This window comes from Danio rerio, chromosome 9, assembly GCF_049306965.1.
Source record: "Danio rerio strain Tuebingen ecotype United States chromosome 9, GRCz12tu, whole genome shotgun sequence".
Classification (NCBI taxonomy): domain Eukaryota; kingdom Metazoa; phylum Chordata; class Actinopteri; order Cypriniformes; family Danionidae; genus Danio; species Danio rerio.
In genome coordinates, this window is record NC_133184.1 from 55364255 (window position 1) to 55389856 (window position 25602).

General features: G+C 34.6%; 1 long non-coding RNA gene across 1 annotated transcript in view; it reads right to left on the reverse strand.

Moving 5' to 3' along the window:
• Positions 1-11547: 11547 nt before the first annotated feature.
• LOC110440052 (uncharacterized) overlaps positions 11548-25602 on the reverse strand; it is a 37066-nt gene continuing 23011 nt past the window's right edge. Inside the window, exons 2-3 of the long non-coding RNA XR_012385696.1 lie at positions 24390-24486; positions 11548-11676 (exon numbers count right to left, since the gene is read on the reverse strand). This is a non-coding gene — a long non-coding RNA (uncharacterized lncRNA). The remainder of the gene's footprint in view (positions 11677-24389; positions 24487-25602) is intronic.

Here is a 25602-nt window from a genome sequence, read left to right on the forward strand (position 1 = left end):
CATTTAAAAACAATATATTTTAGAGCAGTAATCACAAAACCGTGGTACCATGAAACCGTGATATTTTTATCCAAGGTTATCATACCATCATTTACATTTAGTCATTTAGCAGACGCTTTAAACCAAAGCGACTTAGAAATGAGGACAAGGAAGCAATTTACACAACTATAAGAGCAACAATGAATAAGTGCTGTAGGCAAGTTTTTAGGTGTGTAAAGTGTAATTAGTTACTAATTACATTAGTAATTTATTTTTTATTTTTTTTGTAGTACAGTTAGCGGTGGAGCCAGAGGGGCAATTGCAGATTAGGAAGGAAAGTGGAGACTAAATAGTTGAGTTTTTAGTGGTTTCTTGAAGACAGCGAGTGACTCTGCCGTTCTGATGCAGTTAGGGAGTTCATTCCACCCACTGGGCAGATTGAGCGCGAGAGTTCGGGAAAGTGATTTCTTCCCTCTTTGGGATGGAACCACGAGGCGACGTTCATTCACAGAACGCAAGTTTCTGGAGGGCACATACATCTGCAGAAGTGAGAGCAGATAAGGAGCAAAGCCAGAAGTCGCTTTGTAAGCAAACATCAGAGCTTTGAATTTGATGCGAGCAGCAACTGGCAGCCAGTGCAAACGGATGAGCAGCAGAATAAAAAGTGCTCTTTTAGGTTCATTAAAGACCACTCGTGCTGCTGCGTTCTGAAGCAGCTGAAGAGGTTTGATAAAGTTAGCTGGAAGCCCGGCTAGTAGAGAGTTGCAATAGTCCAGTCTCGAGAAAATCAGAATCTTATACCGGCCCATGCCTAAAAGGGTTGGATGAGGCCATTCCTTTTAGCGCTTACCAGCTGACCACTCAAGACACGATCAGGTCAATCTGTGCTTTTAAAAACACTATTAGTTAGGTTTAGGGAAGGAGGAGGGTGGGTCAGTCGATCGGTCAGTTGGCCAGTGAGTGACTCGACAGCGGCCTATGGTGAACTGACATGAGAAGAGCAGGCGTGAATGGTACTAGCGAGAGAAATTTGAGATCTCATACACAGGTGTTTGGTGCTCCCCCCGGGGTTGGATAGATGTCAGTATGAAACAAAGATCTCAGCCGTCATAATGCCAGACTGAACAACAATGAAGACACGCCAAAACACAAAAGAAAACCCCACTTGAGTTTGACGTCATCCACCCGTGATACTTTCATTATCCACTTTCACTATCGCAGCAAACAAAAAAACTCTGTAGCTGAAATTTTGCACACAGCGTGTCTCAATAATAAAACCAGGAAGAAAAAAAAGAGTTGCATTGCATCATCAGATTCTGCGCTCCTATTGGTTCTTGGATTAGCGCTCATGGCAGCTGTTGTCACTCTGCAGGAAAGTGTCAAAATCTTCTGACACAGCTAGAACTTCATCGGAGGGAAAATCTGATCGCAACGGGCACTAAGCGGCTGTCTGTGAACGTGAAACCAATGATCAAAGATCACAGATTTTAGCCGAGGATTTCAGCAATCGTTTAGGATTTCACAAATTTTTCTCAAATGACAAAATCATGGCTGAAATTTCACACTGTGAGCAGGGCTTTATTCAGAATAATGAAGTACAGTATCTCCACTATGGTGACTCTAGTGGTTCACCGAGCTCTTCAGCCCAGGTGAGGTGAGGTAATGCTGGCTAGGTGAAGCTGCTGGGTTTGAGAGGTCATTTCATGCCTGGCTAGTCCTGCTTTGTGACCCAATTCTACTAATCTGGAAACAATTATTGTGGGATTACCAATCGGCACTTTCACAAAAAAGAAAACAGACCAAAGGTATGGTCCCTGCTGGAGGACACAGAAAAGCAGCACAAATCAAGACAAGATCTATTCTAATTCAAGTGATAAATATAAAAAATGCAAATCCACAGCAAAATGATCAGATATTTTTTAATATTAATAAAAATTTTGGACTTTTCCCGAATGCTTATTTTCATTCATTGTTATAATCATATTGTTTATTGATTGTTCATGTACAAACTAAATAATCTGCAAATGTGATAAGCAAATTGTGCCTTCCAGTGCATCTGGAAAGAATTCATAGCGCTTTACTTTTTCCTCATATGTTTATGTTACAGCCTTATTTCAAAATGGATTAAATTAATTTATTCATTTAACATTCTACACATAATCCCCCATAATGACAATGTGAAAAAAGAGTTTTTGAAATTGTTGCAAACTTATTAAAAATAAAAAAGCTGAAAAATCAGATGTACATCAGTATTCTCAGCCTTTGCTCAATTCTTTGTTGATGCACCTTTGGCAGCGATTACAGCCTCAATTCTTTCTGAATATGATGCCACAAGCTTGGCACACCTGTCTTTGGGGATTTTTGCCCATTCCTCTTTGCAGCACCTCTCAAACTCTATCAGGTTGGATGGGAAGCGATGGTGTACAGCCATTTTCAGATCTCTCCAGAGATGTTCAATAGGATTTAGGTCAGGGCTCTGACTGGGCCATACAAGGACATTCACCGAGTTGTTGTGAAGCCACTCCATTGATATTTTGGTGGTGTGCTTTGGGTCATTGCCCTGCTGGAAGATGAACCGTCGCCACAGTCTGATGTCAAGAGCTCTCTGAAGCAGGTCTTCATTCAGGATGTCTCTGTACATTGCTGCATTCATCTTTTCCTCTATCCTGACTAGTCTTCCAGTTCCTGCTGCTGAAAAACATCCCCACAGCATGATGCCAGCACCATCATGCTTTACTGTAGGGATGCTATTAGCCTGGTGATGAGCGCTGCCTGCATTTCTCCAAACGTAACGCCTGGCGTTCACTCCAAAGAGTTCAATTTGAGTCTCATCAGAGCAGAGAGTTTAGTTTCTGATGGTCTGAGAGTCCTTCAGATGCCTTTTGGCAAACTCCAGGCGGGGAGTGTCTTCCGTCTGGCCACTTTACCATACAGCCCTGATTGGTGGATTGCTGCACAGATGGTTGTCCTTCTGTAAGGTTCTCCTCTCTCCACAGAAGAATGCTGGAACTCAGACAGAGTGACCATCGGGTCATTGATCACCTCCCTGACTAAGGCCTTTCCCCCCATCACTCAGCTTAGACGGCCGACCAACTCTAGGAACCCTGTCTCGGAGGTCTACAGACAATTCCTTTGTCTTCATGCTTGGTTTGTGCTTTGACATGCACTGTCAACCCTGGGACCTTATATAGACAGACCTTTTCAAATCATGTTTAATCAGCTAAATTGACCACAGGTGAACTCCAATGAAGCTGCTGAACATCTCAAGAATGATCAGTGGAAACAGAATGTACCTGAGCTCAATTTAGAGCTTCACGTCAAAGGCTGTGAATACTGATGTAAATGTGATTTTTCAGCTTTTTATTTGGAATAAATTTGCAACAATTTCAAAAAACTATTTTTTCACATTGACATTATGGGGGATTGTGTGTAGAATGTTGAGGAAATAAATCAATTTAATCAATTTTGAAATAAGGCTGTAACATACAAAAGTGTGGAAAAAGTGTAGCGCTATCAATACCTACCGGATGCACTGTATGTCAAAATCACGATTATTCTGCTTACCCCATTGGCAGAATATTACACCATACCTGTCAACCCTCCCGTTTTTCCTGGGATTCTCCCGTATTTTACTGTTCTATCCCGCTGTCATCCTGTAAAGGTATTTTCCTGTATTTCTCGCGTATTTTCAGTCTTTCTCTAAACAGCCGAGCCTCCCTATACGCAATCCATACCACCGAACCACCAGGGGTCGCCCCATGCTCTAAAACGTGAGTATTCTGTGCTTTTGCTTTGTTTAGGAATGAAAACACTTATAAATAAATATTAAAAATGGCGCGGTTCCTTTTCCTTTTGATTACAGGTGCCATCGCCCATCCTATACAGTCCTCAAAACAGTCATATAACTTATGGTGCATGACTGTCAGCTGATGCGCTCCATAGTGATAAACAGACGCTGTTTCCTAAACGGATTCTATACACGCGATTTGAAGCGGAGAGAAAGTCTGGCTTTTGGTTGGGTGTTTAAACAGACATACACACATAACTAATAATAATAACATATAAGGATGTCGATCTTGCTGTTTTTTTTTTTCCAAACACAACTAATTTCGTCTTAAATGAGCATAAAATGTAAGGAAAGCAGTCGAATGCTTTCATTATAACGTTAGATATGTGCATTTTTAAAGTGACACCTCTTAGTTATTGTAATTTAAAAAATCTTAATAAATGAGAGATTCATTCGTTGCTCTTTAATCAGAATGTGTAAGTTATACAGTAGAGAAACGGCTAATGAGATTGAAAGCTTGATTCTGTTTCATTATAAAAGCTGTTAATTTTAATAAGCTGAACTGTTTGCTAATGTATTTGCTGCTAATGTATAGATCTTTTTTTCTTTTGTTAATAATAATTTTAAAACATATAACTGTTTATTTACAATGAAACAGCTAAAAATGAACATATTTAGTAATTTGGGGATTTTTTTAAAGGGGAGGGGGGGTGTTGGGGGAATCCCTTATTATGGTGGGCAAATCCCTTATTTTCACATCCCAATGTTGACAGGTATGTATTACGCTTGATTTAAAGAAAAACTAACTTCATTTAGAATGAATATTTCTTAAAACAAGACAGTCAAAACAAAGAATTAAAGAACCTGGGTGTTATTTTCGATTGTGATCTTAATTTTAAATCTCATATTAATCAAGTTACAAAAACATGTTTTTATCATTTAAGAAATGTTGCCAAAATTCGTTCTTTCCTATCTTTTGATGATGCCAAGAAATTAATTCATGCTTTTATTTTCTCTCGGCTTAATTATTGCAATGCTATCTATACTGGTCTACCTAAGGGTTCTACAATGAAGTTGCAATTGATACAAAATGCAGCAGCCAGAGTTTTAATGAAATTAAAGAAACGAGAGCAAATTACACCAGTATTAATAGAATTACACTGGTTGCCTGAGCACCAAAGGATAGATTTTAAGATTCTTTTATTAGTTTTTAAAGCACTACACAATATGACACCTTCCTACATTTCCGACTGTTTAACAAAATATAATCCAAACCGTTTACTACGCTCTTCTAGTGCTGGACTTTTAGAACTTTATCCTGTAAACCTGATGCGATCTGGCTGCACTTCTTTGAGCCATTATGCTCCAAAAATTTGGAACTGACTCCCCCTTGAAGTGAAAGAATCCCCAAGTATTCATGTTTTTAAAAAGCGTGTTAAGACACATCTTTTTAAAATTGCGTATGATTAAACAAGTTTGTTAGGTGTACGCATTTTATCTATTTTGTTGTAGGTTTATGTATGTAATGTATGGTGTGTGCCTGCATATGTAAGGACTATTGTGTGTGTGATCATGTGGATATATACTTACATTTTGTGTACATGAATGTTTTTATTTCAGTATATGTGATAAGTTTTTGTGGTCTATTTTAATGCTTTTGTTGTTGTTTGTGAGGAACTTTGAGTTGCATGTATGTTGGAAAAGTGCTATACAAATAAAGTTTATTATTATTATTATTAATATGTGTTGCTTGTCTAGAAAATGCTTCTTGATTTAGGATTTGTTAGATATTTAGTCCAGAAACAAGACAAAAACTAAAAAAAATAGAGTGTACAACCTTATTGTAAAGTGTTACCATTTTTGTCATCAAATCGACAGCTCACAATGTTTTAAAAGCAAACTCAAAAACAAAAGTGTAGTGTTTGCTATCAGTGCTAAAGTTTCTCCTCCTTTTATGATAAACTTGACAAAAGCAGGGAAAGTCTGGCGCTCATTCAGAGGTTGAGTAGCGGGAGTGGCCCATCAGATCAACACAAAGGGCAGAACAAAGCAGGTATGAAAGCCAATCTGCCTCCACAATGCTTGAGTGATGTTAGACTCTGGAGAAACAAAAGCATCAGGTTGTATTAAAGAGATCGTGTTATACGTGATTGCGGCAGCTCATTGTTTACTCAAACGCTCTCTCCGGTCTTATTCTCTCAGCAGTTTAACAGACGTGCAGGAGGCAAACATGCTCATTGTGGAAAAAATACTTTGTTAATATATAGTAAATCAATTACTGCCCACCTAGCAAAATTCATGTGGCTCAAATCTGGCCCACACCAGACACTTCCATTCGGCTCACATACCGCATGGAATGATGGCTCTTGGGCTGTCCGCTCCTGTGCACGCCTCCCGCCAGTGCTGATATACAGCCATATCACACTGCTCATGTGTATATTGCAGAATATGGCACGGCTATCAGCCAATCAGATTCGAGAACCAGACAGAACTGTTGTATATATATATATATATATATATATATATATATATATATATATATATATATATATATATATATATATATATATTTATACAACAGTTCTGTCTGGTTCTCGAATCTGATTGGCTGATAGCCGTGCCATATTCTGCAATATCAGAACTCCTACAGCCTCTTTACCTTTTGTGTATTACTCCGCCCACATAGAGCCAGCAACTAATGATCTAAAGCAGTGGTTCTCAAACTGTGGTACGTGTACCACTAGTGGTACGCAGGCTTCCTTCTAGTGGTACGCGGATGAATCAAATATGTAATATGTCCATGCTACATATATTTAAATAAATCAGCAAAAATTATTTATATATGAATATGATGACATAAAGCCCATATTTATGCGGTGCAGGCAACATTTCCAGGTGCTAATAAACCAAGAGTTTTTTTTTTTTACTTTTTAAAAACGGTAACCTACCATTTTTAACTTTTAAAAGCACATTTTAATTTAAATGTACTTAATAATAGGAACTAATATGCCTAGTTTTTGAACTGTAAAGAGCTTAAGCTGTTTTACTAGACCTAATACGCCACTGTATTTCAAAACTGCTCATTATGGTGGTACTTGCAAAGACCACTTTTTTCTGAGGTGGTACTTGATAAAAAACGTTTGAGAACCACTGATCTAAAGTTTAAAAGATGCTTTTAACTGTTTTAACAGCTGTTTAACTGTCAGCTTGTGATTTGAATCCAAGGCAGAAGAAAGTAGTTCCTCATACAAAAGGGTTTTTGAGACTCCCCATGCTTGATTTACTTTTTATATACATAATTATGCCGTCAAACTGTTGTATAAATGCAATATCACACTCGTAGCAGTGCGATATGGCTGTATATCGGCATATACAGCCATATCGCACTGCTGCTCGTGTGATATTGCTCATATATTTGTATTGTTATTTATTTATTTTTATGCTAGTGTGTGTGTTATTTAGCTTGAGAAAATGTTTGTTATTATTTAATTTTCTTAAACCATTTATTAATTATATTTGATTACACTCTTCATGCACATTTCTATGTTCTTCATTTTATTTTCGGCTTAGTCGCTTTACTAATCAGGGGTCATCACATGAACCGCCAACTTATCCAGCATATGTTTTACGCAGCGGATGCCCCTCCAGCTGCAACGCATGACTGGGAAACATCCATACACACATTTACACATACACTACAACAAAAGTAGCTCACCCAATTCACCTATACCACATACTTTTGGACCGGAGCACCCGGAGGAAACCCAGGCTAACACGAGGAGAACATGTAAACTCCACACAGAAATGCCAACTCACCCAGTCTGGGCTCAAACCAGCGACCTTCTTGCTGTGAGGCCACAGTGCTCACCAATGAGCCAGCGTGTCACCCCGTAATTAATTATTTTTAATATATATTATTAACATTCTTGTAAATCATATATATATATATATATATATATATATATATATATATATATATATATATATATATATATATATATATATATATATATAAATAAAAACTTATCATTAAAATGTATTGTTTTGTAATGTTTTCGTTTTTATACTAATGTGTGTGTGTTTTTTTGTTTGTTTTTTTTCTTTAATTTTAATTTAGTCAATTATATTTTAATGACACTTTTTCCAGTTTAAAATTCTCTGACGATAAGTGAAGTTCATTTATAAACTAATTTCGAGAGGATCACATGCTTGTGATTGCTAGCGGCTGGATCCGCATTACCCAATTCTCAATGCACCAATCAGACGACTTCTAAGCTACTACAAATACCCTTCCTGGGTTACGTACCACCGCTATCTTCATTTTGAAGAATCCCCCCTTTCACTCCTACTCCTCCTTCCTAGATGGGTGACATGGTGGCCCAGTACTTAGCACTGTTGCCTGACAGCAAGAACGTCTCTGGTTCCAGGCTTTACCAAACCAGTAGACGTTTCTGTCCGGAGTTTGCATATTCTCCCCGTGCTCACGTGGGTTTCCCCCGGGTTTTCCAGTTTCGTTCCAAAAACATGCAACTTAAGTTAATTGACTAATCCAAATCGGCACCATAGATATGCTCCTAGTAAGTAGTTATCTCTTAAGAGCAATTACTATCTGTTCATTAGTTACTACTGCAGGGGAGTTCTCGAGATCTACCTGAGCTCAAACTCCCTTGAAAACGGGAGGGAACCCTAGGCTCGAGGATCTTATGAGCTCAGGGCTCTCTCTCGGGACGGCATGCCAAAGTAGCTTATAATTAATCATCAGCTAAGTGTGAACTCTTGAAAGTATATTTCTGATTAATGTTAATAATACTATAATGTTCATTATGAATTATTTTGTTAATAAGTTAATAATATGAAAATGTTAATAAGCGCTGGATAAAACATTAATTTAGCACCTTTCATCTTTATCCATACAGTAAATGTCAGTTTTGTTTTAGACAATTCAGTATCAAACAGGAGGTCATTTCCCAACACTTGAGCCTTTTGTGCATTAAATATTGACCTTTCCTCTGAATGCACGCCCTTGCTTCAGTCACCAGCAAAAATGTTTATATTGCACAATAACATCCTCACACACGCACACAGCGACTCTCAAATAAAGTTGAACGATTTGCCCCATTTGCAACAATCTGGCTTTTGCTGATCCAGACTGACTGGTCAAAAGAGGCGGCGAATAAAGCCAATTACGCCTGTGTACTCAGTGTACGCTGACGCATTGTCCATGCACAATACGCTCTCAGCTCACAATGGAAATCACGGACGCTTTGTGCACGCCAACAAAAGTGGCATCATTTGCTGACCCTTTTCAACTCTTGTTTGCAGGTGCCTTTTATCGAGGGCCCTTTCAGCTCTTTTTAGGAAGGAAGATCCTCTCGCTTTGTGTGTGAAAAGTGCCCGGCCTGGTCCGAAAAACTATTGTTAGGCAACATTTCCCAATGCTCATTGTTTCAATGGTTGTCAGAGGGAATCAAATGAAACTTCATTAACAAAAAAAAAAAAAAGTCTCCGTCCTTTATTCGCGTCTCCACAGAGGCCCTCTCGGTGTGGGGATTTGTGTCCTTACACTGAAAGAAAACCGATACTTTGGAGCAACTTTTTAAAGATTACTGTAATTTGTTACAGCTAGTTTTTCTCAAATGTAACTTTAGTTCAAACTTTAAAATTTAATTGAATAGAAATCACAAATGTTTTTTATTGTGGTTAAGAAACAAATTACATTCAAAAAAGTAAAAAAAAACATATATATATATATATATATATATATATATATATATATATATATATATATATATATACACATTTCCAGGCCACTTTATTAGGTACACCTTACTAGTACCAGGTTGGACCCCCTTCTGCCTTCAGAACTGATTTAATCCTTCGTGGCAGAGATTCAACAAGCTACTGGAAATATTTCTCAGAAATTTTGCTCTATATTGACATGATAGCATCACACAGTTACTGCAGATTTGTCGGCTGCACATCCATTATGCCAATCTCCCGTTCCACCATATGTCAAAGGTGCTCTATTGGATTGAGAAATGGTGGCCATTTAAGTAAAATTTCTCTGTTTTAGACGATTCTTTGTAAATCCTAGAGATGGTTGTGCGTGAAAATCCGCAGTTTCTGAAATACTCAGACCAGACTGTCTGGCAACAACAACCATGCCACGTTCAAAGTCACTTAAATCATCTTTCTTCCCCATTCTAATGCTCGCTTTGAACTGCAGCAGATCACCTTGACCATGTCTTCACAACTAAATGTATTAAGTTGCTGCCATGTGAATAACTGATTCGAAATTAGCGTTAAGCAGTTGGACAGGTGTACCTAATAAAGTGGCCAGTGAGTCAGTGAGTGAGTAAGTGAGTGTGTGTGTGTGTGTGTGTGTGTGTGTGTGTGTGTGTGTGTGTGTGTGTGTGTGTTTTGCTTTGGACCAATATGTTGTAATTTGTTAGATCTAAATTGATCAGTTTTGCTCAAATGTTAGTTTTAACTCAGTTATATATATATAATGAAAAAAAATATATAGATTTAAAATTAATCAAAATATTTGTTCTGCCAAAAACAAAAATATATCAAGTTTTTTTAACAGGTAAAATACAGTTTAAAATACAGTTAAACGTAAATATTTATTTTGGAAATTATATATATATATATATATATATATATATATATATATGTGTGTGTGTGTGTGTGTGTGTGTGTGTGTGTGTGTGTGTGTGTGTGTGTGTGTGTGTGTGTATATAAAGTTGAAGTCAGAATTATTATCCCCCTTTTGAATTTAAAAAAAAAAAAAAATTTATATTTCCTAAACGATGTTTTATAGAGCAGGGAAATATTTTTTCTTCTGGAAAAGCCTTATTTGTTTTATTTCGGCTAGAATAAAAGCAGTTATAAATTTTTTAAACACCATTTTAAAGACAAAATTAATAGCCCCTTTAAGCTATTTTTTTCTTCGATAGTCTACAAAACAAACCGTGGTGGCATCGGAATGCTGTGGCATTCATTTTAAAGATGAAACCCAGCCATACGTTACTCTGGCTACATAATTCGTGATCTCCAGAAATGTATATAAGGGCTACGTTTTCAGAAAGAGCCTGTGCTGCAACATTATAATTGGAAAATATGTGGTTAGTGCCATTTTTATTTTTCCCTAAAAATTGTATTACTGTATAATAAAAAATTAAAGTAAGAATAAAAAAACAAAACTATTTATTGATGCAAATATTAATTATTTATAGTTTGTCAATTGTATTATTTATTTATCAATATGGATTTTATTTTAATAAATACATTGAATTAAGCTGTAACAAAACTTTGTTATTTATGAAAAAATATTACAAATGGGCCTAAAATTGCAACTCAGGCTCATTCTGAAAATACATTGTGATATATACATTTCTTGTGATCGGCAAGTACGTCCCCAGGAGGTACGTTTCTTTTTTTGCATTTTTATTTTTATTTGCAGTTTTTGTATTTGCGAATCCACCAGAGGCTGCTTTGTATGCTTTTTAAGAACTCAAATTTCTCTCGCGAGTGCCATTGGCACATGTTGTTCTTGCGTAAATCCACCAGAGGCCGCTGTCGACTGACTGACCGACTGACTGACCAACCGACCGACTCCCTCACCCTCCTCCTTCCCTAAACCCAACCAATAGTTTTAAAAAGCAATCGAAAAAAGAAAAGCCCTCGCCTGATTTTTACCACATTTTCAGATTTTACCACATTCTCACCCTGTTATTTACTTGTTTATTTAATTTTTTTGGGTTTTGATTTCGTCTTACCTGCTTTCAGGAACCGTCATCGTTGTCAACTACTCTTTGCGTCTCAAGTCCGTCGACGTACATGGCAAGCTATTGGGCAAACTAACAGCAGCAAAGCCGTCTACATGGAGGTAAGTGGTCAGCTGGTAACTGCGAAAAAAAGAAACGGCATCATACCACCCCGTAGTGTTCATTTTAAACATGAAACGCAGCCATACGTACTTCTGGATACATAATTCGCGATCTCCAGAAATGTATATAGAGCTGCATTTTCAGAATGAGCCTATGTTGCAACGTTATATTTGGAAAATATGTGGTTAGCGACATTTTTACTTTTCCCAAACAAATATATTACTGCATAACACAAAATAAAAGAACAAAAAATACCTCCAATTTTGTCACATTTATTAATTTATCAATTTTATTGTTTATTAATGGACATCAATTTTCTAAAAATAAACTGTGAATAAAACACACAGCAGTGTAACACTTTTTCCAGTGTCTCCGTGTGTTGTTTTGCACCTCGCCCTGCATTGCATTGGCCTCATCCCGCAGCCAGCAGGGGATTCCTTTAAGCACAGCCACCACAATATTGTGTTTCTCCTGGCCGGCATTCAGCAGTCACTTACATGCATTGAAAGATTTCTCCTGCATTGCACAAGAACGGCACGGTCAGATAAAGCACCTCCAGTTTCCCTTTGTGCCGCCGTGACCTTTAAATCCTAGGTTGCTTCCACTGTCACAGGCTGAGCATTGGGGATACGTGAAGACAATGAGGGGGCTGTGTCAATGGATTGGCCCCCTGTGTGGGCCCTTGATGGATCTCAAAGCTTCTCCACTCTTATATATCCCATTAAGTGCACTAATAGTGTGCCCGGGCACCGTATAATTAGCAAAAACACCCCATTAAAGCAGTGCTGCTGCTTTTGGGGAGCATCTTTTTTCTCTGTATAGCTTCCAAATGTGGCTTAAGCTTTGATGTTTTTGCATTCCATATAATAAATTGATAGATAAGTTGGCGGTTCATTCCGCTGTGGCGAACCCAGACTAATAAAGGGACTGAGATGAAAATGAATGAATAAAGCTTGCCATTTATATACAGTTGAAGTCAGAATTATTAGCCCGCCTGGATTATTAGACCCTGTTTATTTTTTTCCCCCAATTTCTGTTTAACGCAGAGCAGATTTTTCAACACATTTCTAATAATAATAGTTTTAATAACTCATCTCTAATAACTGATTTATTTTATCTTTGTCATGATGACAGTAAATAATAGTTGACTAGATAATTTTCAAGACACTTCTACACAGCTTAAAGTGACATTTAAAGGCTTAACTAGGTTAATTAGGGTAACTAGGCAGGTTAGGATAATTAGGCAAGTTACTGTGTAATAATGGTTTGACTGTAGACTATCGAAAAAAAAAATAGCTTAAAGGGGCTAATAATTTTGAGTGAGCTGAGGAACACTTCTCTCCAGCTCTTAGGTGTAAGAGTTGGTTTTTGTAGTTATGTTAACTTATAGTTGTGTTGTGTGGTGATATTGTTCACACTTTAGAATAACTATCCATTATAACTAGTTAATAGATCATTAATAAACTGTTAGTTAATGGCTTATAAATGACTTGATGAATAAAAGTTAATAATTTAAAAGTTAATAAAAGTTAATAAATAATTTTAAATAATTTAAAAGTGAGGACTATTCATGCTTTGTAAATCCCTTATAAATGACAAATAAAGGCTCAGAATAAAATGAACAATAATCTTTGCAATCTTATCTAAAAAGTAAAATTACTGTAAAGTTTAAACATTGCTGAATAACAGGAGTGTCAAAATATGACATAAAGCAGAATAACACAACAGCAATATAATAATTTAACAATATATTACAGTTTTTTACAATGGCTATGACACTTTTTTCAATACATTTAACAAGTTTGCTAAACTCTTAACGCAGCAACACACCTAAAACACACAATTGGCAAAACAGTTAATTTTATGCTCAAAATCAAACATTATAAACTAAACCTCTAAACTACTTTTCAAAATACAATAATAAACGAACACACTACACCATGTCTAACAAAACACTGCAATCATGTTTCAAAATGAAATTATTGTTCAAAACACAAACACATGTTCTCTTCTAACAGAAACATTCAGTCAATCAGAAAACACTGACAATAAAAACACTATCATCAGCTGACATTACAGAAACTCCATTAGTTTATGTGTCAGCTCTGCCCTTATATTTGAAGTCTCGTTACAGTTTTGTTTCGTTGGGTTAAGTAAATGCATGCACTTTCTTTCGTTTACGGCAAAAATTCTATACAAAACGAAGAAAAAAAATTGCTTTATAAAATTTACAGTTTATGTAAAAAAAATACAGACACAGAATTTCTGCAGTACAGACTTTTTTTGCAGAAGGACATCACTGCAAACAGAAAAAGCACCACAATTACAATAAAATAACAAAGTAATCTTCTATACTGCACGGTCTTTTGCCACATGTTCTCATCCACATTATACTTGATATCTTCTGTGGCCCGGCACGGTAACTGTGGCCCTTTGGCCTATTATGTTTTTCCTACGGCGACATCCCCAGCCTTATATATATATATATATATATATATATAAATATATACACATTTATTTATTTATTTATTTATTTATTTTATTTATTTATATAACCGCAATATGATGTTTCTCATTGGCAATTGAATAAAATACAGGGAATATATTTGTGTTTCAATTCACAATTAGAACAGCTGTTCACTGTGACTTTATCCTATATAATTTCTGTTTAGAACATGGTGTTATCTGTTCTGACATACTGTGTTAAAGCATTTGTAAATTTGACAGTAAAATTACATTGTTTTGTTCTTGGTTGTGCTTGTGTGTAAAAGAAGTTAAAGCATTTTAAATTTGTGTTAACTGGATGCATTTTGTGTCAAAACAACAAGAAATGTGTTAATTGTATAGCCCACGAAGACGGATGTTGTGCTAACTGTGTTAAGAGTTTAGAAAACTTGTTAAATGTATTGATAAAAGTGTCATAGCAATTGTAAAAAACTGTAAGATGCAATGTTTAAACTCTACAGTGATTTTACATAAGGTTGCAGTTTTATTTTTAATTATTTTTGATTTATTTGAAGTAAAGTTTCATTTGAATAATGTAGTTTATGTCATTTTTCCTGTTTAGAATTTAACTGAGCCTTTATTTGTCATTTATAAGGGATTTATAAAGCATGAATAGTCCTCACTTTAGATTAGGTCACAAAACTGCATGAAGTTGAGTTAATAAACCATTTATTAACATATATAGTAACCATTACTATATGCCTAAATAATTAGACATAAAAATATTGATTTCAATAGTTTATTTATCATTTAATCATTCTTGATGATTCTAAAAACCATCAACTACTCTTAAATACAAATGGATTGTAAATAATGCAATACTTGCTTAAGTAATGAAAACATCAATCATTAACATAGTATAAAAATTACAATTATTAGGCACATTTTAAATATGTTTGTAGGTCAAGAATAGAGCATTTGTAGCTGCAGTTAAAAACTGCTTACTAACGCTTATTAATGTAGAGTTAATGCTTAACAAACAATGAGTTCACTATTTGCTAATGCTTAATAAATGATTTATAGTGTGTAGTTATTATAAAGTGTTACCAAATTTTCTTTTTTTTATTAGAATATGCAAAAATCATACAAATACAAGAAAAAGATCAACAAATAATAAATACAAAGCAACGAAACAAAAACGAAACAAAAACAACAACAATATAGTCATGTACTGGTATGTGCTTGAGTGTGTGCGTGTGAGTGTGTGTATGCATGTAAAGGGTGTTACCAAATTTTCTAATAAAAGATTATTTATTTATTTTGTTTTCATGTTTAGCACACAAAGTGCCCAAAGCTCATGGGTTTGTATTCTGTTGTATACTGCTGTTCTGCCATGTGATGGCTCAGTATGTGTGTTTCTATACATTAAACACAACGTTCAACATTTAATCTGTGGAGTTTCTTTGGTGAAATACAGCACACAGAAAAGCCTATGAGTGGAACAAGGTTAAGGTACAAACATTTTATATTTTAAATATCACATCAGATTTCTGTGTTTTGAACTTATTCCATCCATTAGCTGTTCTACAAAGTTTCACTGGTAAGATGGTTAACAAACTATGAACAACTGATCTATAAAGTGTGAGTTAATATATTAGTTAAGTGTTAGTTATTAGCTTAAGTATGTTATTGTGACGTTATTCTAAAGTTGCAACTGTTCCTCGTTTACTAAGTTATTAAATGAAGAATAATTGCAACTCTAGAATAACGTCCCAATAACATATATTCACTACTAACTGATACTTAACAAGTCTTAAGTAAGTAATTTACTAACAGCTTGTTCATGATCTGTTACTAATTTATTAGGTATAATTATAAATCATTAAAATGCATTAACAAGTCATTTATAACTTGTTTACTAACAGCTTGTAAGTTATCTATAAGGCACAATTATAAATAATGAACAAACTATTAACTTCTATTTAACAAGTCATTTATAACTCATTAACTAACAGTTTATTAATGATCTATTACACTAAAAAATATTCAAAGATGATTCCTTGGATTTACTTTTTTTTTTTTTACATTCAGTGGTTGTAAACAATTGATTTGGGCTGAATTTAAACAAATAAAGTTAAACATTATCAAATTTAATTTGTTTGTTTGAATTCAACACAAATAAATTGTTTGCAATAAACAGTTCTGCATGCAACACTTTTTTCAGTGTAACTAGTTATAACGGATAGTTATTCTAAAGTGTTACCTACTTTTTAGCGTTTAAAAAACTATAACCATCACTAAAAATCAGTTTCCTATTGAAAATACAATTACAATCCCCTTTTAAATTGTAATTTTTCTACAGCACAATGGATAAGAACTCAGTTAACATTAAAAGGATCGATCAATGTGAATTTTTGGCAATGTGGAAAAGCTTGAGTTGCGACACCAATAAAGTGCAAACTACTTACGTTTCTATGGTAACTGAAATTCAAAGAACATTCATGAGTGGTGATGGTGAAAATAAAAGTACTATAAATTATTCTGTCTTCATTCATGGACTTGCTCAACATGTGATGCTTCATATTTGTTTATTTTTGAGTTGTGCATGGACAAAAATTAAGGTTTTGTTAAAAACCTGTATTATTTATAGTAATATTATAATAATAATTAAGTATTAATATTAATACTGTACTATTTTTTAGTAGTTTAGAGTAATACAGTAGTAACAGTGTTTAGGCATTTTGAGATATAAAGTTCAAGTCAGAATTATTAGCCCCTTTTTGATTTTTCTTTTTTTATATTTCCCAAATTATGTTTATAAGAGCAAGGAAATTTTCACAGTATGACTGATAATATTTTTTCTTCTGGAGAAAGTCTTATTTGTTTTATTTTGGCTAGAATATAAGCAGTTTTTAATTTTTTAAAAGCCATTTTAAGGTTTATATTATTAGCCACTTTAAGCTATATATTTTCTCGACAGTCTACAGAACAAATCACTGTTATACAATAACTTGCCTAATTCCCCTAACCTGCCTAGTTAACTTAATTAACCTAGTTAAGCTTTTAAATGTCACTTTAGGCTGTATAGAAGTGTTTTGAAGAATATCTAGTAAAATATTATTTACTGTCATCATGGTAAAGATAAAATAAATCAGTTATTAGAGATGAGTTATTAAAACTATTATTATTAGAAATGTGTTGAAAAGATCTGCTCTGCGTTAAACAGAAATTAGGGAAAAAGTAAACAGGGCTAATAATTCAGGGGGGCTAATATTTCTGACTTCAACTGTATATACATTTTCACCTGTTTATGGTTGAGCGAGGAAGCTCAGGGAAGTTTATGTTGTTGATTTTTGATTTTTGCATTAGGTAAGCTAGTCCTCTAAACTTTAGTTATAACTGCTTTCTGTTCTAGGCTATACTCACTCAGTTTTGACATTTCGTTTCAGTTAAAAATCCTATTTATAAATCCCTATGATTATTTTTTCTAAACCTTGTGTTGACTCTTCACTCTAGGGCTGAGGATTGAAGTGTGTTCTCCACGTTTATCTTTTTTATTAATTCTAATTCAATATTATTAACCAGATTTTAGTTTTCTTTGTTACACATTTTACACAAAACTCCTAGACTTAAATAAGGTCAGAACCTTAAAATGGTGTTTAAAATATTAAAAACTGTTTTTATTCCAGCTGAAATAAAACAAATAAGACTTTCTCCAGAAGAAAAAAATATTATCAGACATACTGTGAAAATTTCCTTGCTCTGTTAAACATCATTTGGGAAATATTACAAAATTCAAAGGGGGGCTAATAATTCTGACTGCAACTGTAAATTTTGTTACGGTAGGACTATATTTGGCTTCATTTCAAAATCTTGAACCTGATTATTCAAAAACAAATCTAATGAACATTGAGAAAATCTACTTTAAAAACAATGTCTTGCATTGCACATTACTACTATCAATAACTGAGTTACTGTATGATACATTTACAGTAGGATTTTCACGAAATATTTGAATCACGATTTATTTTGATGGTCTGTTTGTTGAAGTCAAGTCACATTTTATCTACTTGCCCACTAATTCTCGTTAGTAGACTGTTAGGTTGGGGTTAAAGTTGACATGTACTTGCAAAGCTTCTTATAGACACTTAAATGTCTGCTGAAGGAGCAGTATCAGCATATATTAAGCAGACCATCAAATGCACCATCAAAATAAAGTGTGACCAATATTTCCATTGACAATGATCTTTATTTATTTTTGTGTGATTTTTGGCATACAAGAAAAAACATTTTAACCAATACAATAAATACCACAAATATACCTGTGCATTTACTTTGTTACAATTCATGTTATTAACTACTGGCTTATTTCCTGCCTACTATTACTATATTAACTAGTAATAAATTAGTAGCTGATCTTATTTTAAATCGCTAATCCAACCCAAAACCTAACACCAACAACCTTACTATTAATAAGCAGCTAATTAGTAGTTTATTAAGCTAAAAGTCTTAGTGAATGGGTTGTTTATAACGTGAATTATTACTTAAAATAAAGTGTTACTTACATTTATATGATTTTTCTTCTCTGTGCACAAACGTTGTTCTCCTACAGGGGGCAGCACACACCAGAAGGCAACCAATACACTGTACAATATTATTAAATGCTCTTCTGCATCCACTTGAGGAGTATAAAATAAAGAGAAGACCATTGCAATCATGCCATATAGTTTGTCTCTGTTAATTCTATAAATGTAAATTAAAATATTAGGAGACCATAATGTATTTACTAACATGAACAAACAATGAACAATCCATTTACGCAGTAACAGTCCATGAAAATACAGTTTCTCATTGTACGTTCAACTCACAGTGTTTGATTTTAATAATGCATTAGTAAATGTTGGACTATGATTAATAAATGATGTTCCAGCATCGCTCATTGTTTGGTTGCATGACATTTATTCGCCATTTATTTCTCACACTTGTTGCAAACCAGTAAGATTTCTTTTTTTTTTTTTTTTTTTGGTTCTGTTAAACACAAAAGAAGATATTTTGAAGAATGTTGGAAACCTGTAACCATTGGCTCTTACAGTATTTGTTTTTGCTACTATAAAAGTTAATGAACAAATCCTCCATGGAGCAATTGCATGGTGTGGAGAATGCAGCCGTGAGGCTTTTAACCATCACCAGTAGGAGGTCACACATTACTCCTGTGCTTAAGGCACTTCACTGGCTTCCTATTAGTTTTAGAGTAATTTTTAAGATTCTGGTCATTACTTATAGAGCTCTGCATGGTCAAGCCGCCCGGTATATTCAAGATCTTTTAAGCAGTCACTCGTGTAGCCGGTCTCTGAGGTCTTTTAGCCATTCCCAGATCTCGTCCTAAGACTAAATGTGAGCGTGCCTTCTGTGTGGTGGCCCCATGGCTCTGGAACTCTCTCCCGATGGCACTGAGAACTCTGGGATCAGTTGAACTTTTTTAAAAAGCATTTAAAGACGCACCTTTTTTGGTCAACCTTTAATAAACAGTATTAGTGTTTCTGTATTTAGATTTTTAATTAGTTTTAATATGTTTTAACATGCCTTCTTTTATTGTCATTTGTTTTTTTTACTTGTTTTCTCGTATTGTAAAGCACTTTGTGACTCAATGTCTGGGAAAGGTGCTAAATAAACCTTTACTTACTTACTTAATGGTTGCAGGTTTCCAACATTCTTCAAAACATCTTCTTTTGTACTCAAAAAAGGCAAACTTGTTTAAAACAAGAGAGAGTAAATTATGGCAGAATTGTCTTTTTTTTTGGAGAACTATCTCTTTAACTAGCATCAACTCAGTGTCTCGTATTGTAAAATGTTACCCGTTCGTACTGTTTGCAGTCCCTAAACACAAAAACAAGCTGAATTACTCAATAAAAATACAGTAAAAACTGCAATATTATGAAATATTATTGAAATTTAGAATAATCTATGTGAATATATTTTAATTTGGATTTTTACTGCTTTTTTTAAAAATAATTTAGCTCAAGCAACACAATTCTTAAGTTTTTCTTTTGGGGGGGGGGATTAATTATTTTAGGTTCAATCCACTTAAATTTGAAAAAATTATTAGGTTAACTAAATCAGTTTGTGTTGGGACAACATGAAGGATTTTCTTTTTACAGTGAAGAACATTTCTTATTTGTGCAGTTTTTATTTTGGAGGATGCTGTAATATGATTGATTGTTTTGGAGAAATAGCAATTGTTTGCATTTATTTGAAATGAAATTTTTTGTTACATTATACAAGTGAACTATCCCTTTAACTAAAATGAAAATGAACAAGTGTCCAGTATTGTAAAGTGTGACTGTTTGCATGCATTGTTGTGTGTTTATATTTGTGTATGGAGTCCCTACACAGAAAAAAGCTGAATTACTTAAGAAAAATACAGCAAACACTTTAACATGGACTGTTAAAAATGATTAGTTACATAAAGCAAGTAAACCAACTGCCTTAAAAGCAACAAGTTGATTTTACAAAAATAATGACAGTAAACATCTTGTAACTTGGAACTGTTAAGTTGACTTAATTTTTATAATTATGCTAATTGTTCTCATTTCTAATATATATATATATATATATATATATATATATATATATATATATATATATATATATAGACACATGCACATTTTTTAAATAAATAAATAAAAAAAAATTAAACTAAAATAAGATGAAATAATAATAAAAAGGCCAATTTTGAAAAAACAAACAAACAAACAAACAAAGAAAAAAAACCGTTAAGACATTGACAGTTCAGCACATACATTCCACTGAAAGTGAAAAATATATTAAAGTTTGTCATAACAAACACAGTGCACATTGACACAGTTACATTGTTTGGGATTAATAAATAGTAATTCTGTTCTTATTTTAAAAAATGAAGGAAGAAGTTCCAAATCTTGTAAAATAATAACAAAAATGTCAAATTATTTTTGTAAAATAATAACTTTTTTCCAGCACACCTTTATTATATTTGGCGCTATTTTTCCCCAGCTTTTTTGTATATACCAAAATGACAGTCACTAAAATAAATATTTTCCAGACTCCAGTGTGCCTTCTAAGTTCAATACAGGAAAAGTGTAGATTTTATAGACTTAATGACGCACCAAATATTTAATATTGTGATAATTACAGTAATTATTTAAAAAACAGACGTGCTAAAATAGTCTGACACTGTAAAAAGAGATTAGTTGACTTTTAAAAAGTGAGTACAATTAGCATAATTATAAAAATTAAGTCAATTTAACAGTTCTAAGTTACAATGGATTTACTTTCAATATTTTCGTAAAGTCGACTCGTTGCTTTAAGACAATTGGTTTACTCGCTTTAAGTAACTAATCAATTTTTACAGTGTGCAACACATTACGTTTGCTGTTTGTTCAATCTATTTTTTTCAAATAGCTGAAACAACTCAACTCGAGTTTTTTTAACTTAAAACTGAATTGTTTTGTGTGCAGTGCACTTAAATTTGTACAAATTAATAAGTTAGCATCCCTCCAAATTGATTGTCTGAAACCCAACATTTTAAACAGTGTATGATATTTAATACAATTTAGAATAACTATATTTCATGTCAATACATTTCATTCACTAATTTTCTTTTCGGCTTATTAATCCGGGGTCGCCACAATGGAATGAACCACCAACTTATCCAGCATGTTTTTACGCAGCGGATTCCAGCCGCAACCCATCTCTAGGAAACATCCACACACACATTCATACACACACACACACACACACACACACACACACACACACACACACACACACACACACACAATTTAGCCTACCCAATTCACCTGTACTGCATGTGTTTGGAGTGTGGGGGAAACCGGAGCACCCGGAGGTGAACCCTCGCGAACTCCACACAGAAACGCCAACTGACCCAGCAGAGGCTTGAACCAGCGACCCAGCGACCTTCTTGCTGTGAGGTGACAGCACTACCTACTGCACCACTGCGTCAATACATTTTAATTTGTAATTTAAATATATATACATATTTTAATAGGAGTATTTGATGATCAACACTCAAAAATTATTATTACTATTATTTTTTTGCTGCTTGTTCAAACTACTTATTTAAATTGAGCTGAAACAACACAGTATTTTAAGTTTTTTGGGGAGAAGCAACTTAACTGTTATTTTGGTGGACTATCGAAAAAAAAAAAAAGCTTAAAGGGGCTAATAATTTTGTCCCAAAAATAGTTTTAAAAAAAAATCAAAACTGCTTTTATTCTAGCCAAAATAAAACAAATAAGACTTTTTCTAGAAGAAAAAATATTATCAGACATACTGTGAAAATTTCCTTGCTCTGTCATACATAATTTGGGAAATATTAAAAAAAAAGAAAAAAATCAAAAAGCGGCTAATAATTCTTAATTCAACTGTATATATATAGAGAGAATTATTTAGTTCAATAAATAATAATAATAATAATAATGAAAAAAGGATGGAAGATCAAGAGGTGGACGGATACATGTGATAATATACTCATGTTGATAATAATAATAGTAATAATAATTATAATAAAACAACAGAATTAATTATAATTTGAGGAGGTGGAAGTTATAGTGTGTGTCTAGTGTGTGTCAGTTGTTTTGTGATGCTTTAAAAAAGTATGACATGTGGCATGGATCAGTCCAGTGTAAGGGTGTCACGATCCTCCAAATCCTCGATTCGATTACATTTTCGATTCTAAAGGCACGATTCGATTCGATTTTCGATTATGAATAATTAATTAATTAATGACCAATTAGCTATTTGTAGCCTACCGTTTAAACTACCTGACCTGCATGGTGTTTGTTTTACCCATAAACAAATCATACAGTAAATGAATAAAGGTAAGTTACACACATAATTACCACCTGTCAATCACTTTTTCTGCGGGACTCGTGAATAGGCAGTGATCTGTGTCGTTATAATGGCGTCGGTAAAAAAGACGCACAATCAACAGGAACCAGCCAACAGTATCTGAGGTGTTCGCTAAAATGACTAAGTACAAGTGAGTGAAAGATTGAAGCAGTCCTCTGACTGCCTGGACCTGCTGTCTCGAGCGCATGGCTGTGTGTGCGTCTGTGTGTGTGTGGTCACGTGATGTGCATTTTCAGAGGTAGAGAGGAAGGAGGGCTGCTCAGAAATGCTACACGCCACTGTGGATGTCAAATCGTTGTCGTTCTAAAATGCCATTTAAAAACAAAGACAGTGTAAACAGGGCCTGAGTGTGTACTTTTCGTGAGCGGATTTGCAACGGGGGCGGGCGGAGGATCGCGATGCCGGTGTTGTCTATCGGACGAACCGTACGTAATACGTACATAGCAGAGCTTGCAAAACTGTGTTTTTTTTTGTCGACAACACGAACGTTGTCAACATAACTCACTGGAAATCTAAAATGCTTACACACCGGCGACTTCATTAATAGAGGAGAGGGTTTAAGTTCTGTCGACGGGTCTCCTGCTTCTGCAGTTTAACAAGCACTTCAACAAGTGTGTTTTTTTCACGCTTGGCAAGCCAAGCTGACGTGACATGGGGGCGTGGCAGCATCAACCATTCTATTTTTTGATTCGATAATCGAAATTGAGCATAAATTTCGATCGATTTCGATTGACACCCCTAGTCCAGTGCAATGCCCAGGCTGCCATGCACTGCCATTCTGCAGTTCGCTGCTTGAAAGTTCAAGCTTGGTGAACTCTGACCTGCGAAATCACATCACATGACTGCGTGAGACCAATCGAAGATCAAAACATGACCACTCTGGAAATTAAAGACATGGACCGATAGCTTGCTTTTTTACTTTTCCGATCATTTTGTTTAATCCCGCCGCCTTTTCACACTGCCGTATGACAGAATTTCGCACACACAAACTCTAGTGTGACCGCAGCTTACATGCATTGAGGTTGCTGCCATGTGATTAGCTGATTGCTAATTTGCGTTAACAAGCAGTTGGACAGGTGTACCTAATAAAGTGGCCGGTAAGTGTTTTTTAGAGGATACTATAATATGATACTCAGTTTTGTAGGAATCTTTGAAGGAATTGATTTAAAATAAAATCCTAAATTTAAAAAGTGAACTATCCCTTTATCTAACATGAACTAAGTGTCCAGTATTGTAAAGTGTGACTGTTTGCATGCATTGTTGTGTGTTTGTTTCTGTGTATAGAGTCCATCTCTCCTTGCAAAGGGCCGTTTCAAAAGCCTGTCTCTTATTTCTACCCGGAGCAGCTTCACTGAGCTCAAATAAGTGACTTCTCTTACCTTTTCACAACGCACAAAAGCGTAATCCTCCGACTACTCCAGCCACCAATGTAGACAGTGACCAAGACCACCAAAAGTGTGTGCGCGTCGGGTCCTCCTGAACACACACAATGACACATTGACTGCGGCTTCATGAAGTGAAAAAAAAGGAGGGAAACAAGACAAGGATGTCCATAGTTATTCTGTGAAAGAAAAGCTCAGGCATCTGGCTGTTTAGAGCGGGAAAGAAAGGCCACAAACACCGCAGAAAAGGATGGGGACAAAGAGAGGAGTGAGCTGGTTATTGGGGTTGTGTTGAGCCGCGACCTCCGTGTCTCTTTCTGGACTCAAGAAAACACGGCAGATTTAAGGACAATTCAGCAAAGCTTCCCTCAAAGATGATTCTTTACCAGCAGATTCACACATTCATCCCATATTAACAAATATTGTAGGAATAAATAAATATATATATATATATATATATATATATATATATATATATATATATATATATATATATATTGTAAATGCTACAGTGTTTTTTGAAACATACTCTATATATTATTAGCCCTCCTGTACATTTCCCCCCAATTGTTGACTAACAGAGAGAATATTTGTTCAACACATTTCTTAACATAATAGTTTTAATAACTCATTTGTGACTGATTTCTTTTATCTTTGCCATGTTTACAGCACCTAATATTTGACTTGATTTTCTTCAAGATCTTTTCAGTAAGATTCAGCCTAAAGTGAAATTTCAAGGCTTAACTAGGTTAACCCTCCTGTTGTGTTCACATCCTCCCCGTTTCTTTAGTGTTCCTAAATTACACTGCTCTTACATTAGCACAAAAATAATTTTTCACCACCACCTTTTTATTCAAAATTTTTTAGCTGTGAACAATGTCTTAAGGTAGAGTTTAGCATGAATTTACAGAATGAGACATAAAATAACTGCAATGAAAATAAAAGTAGAGATTGGCTGAACAGAGATTGGCAGAAGGAAAGAAAGAAACAAAGAAAGAAAGAAAATCAAAGAAAGAAAGAGCAAAAAGAAAGAAAGAAAGAAAGAAAGAAAGGAAAAAGGAAAAAAGGAAAGAAATAAAGGATCGAAGAAAGAAAGGAAGAGCAAAGTGAAAAAAGGAAACGAAGAGCAAAAAAAGAAAGAGAAAGAAAGAAAAGAAGAAGGAAAGAAAGGATCAAAGAAAGAAAGAACAAAAAGAAAAAAGAAAAAGAA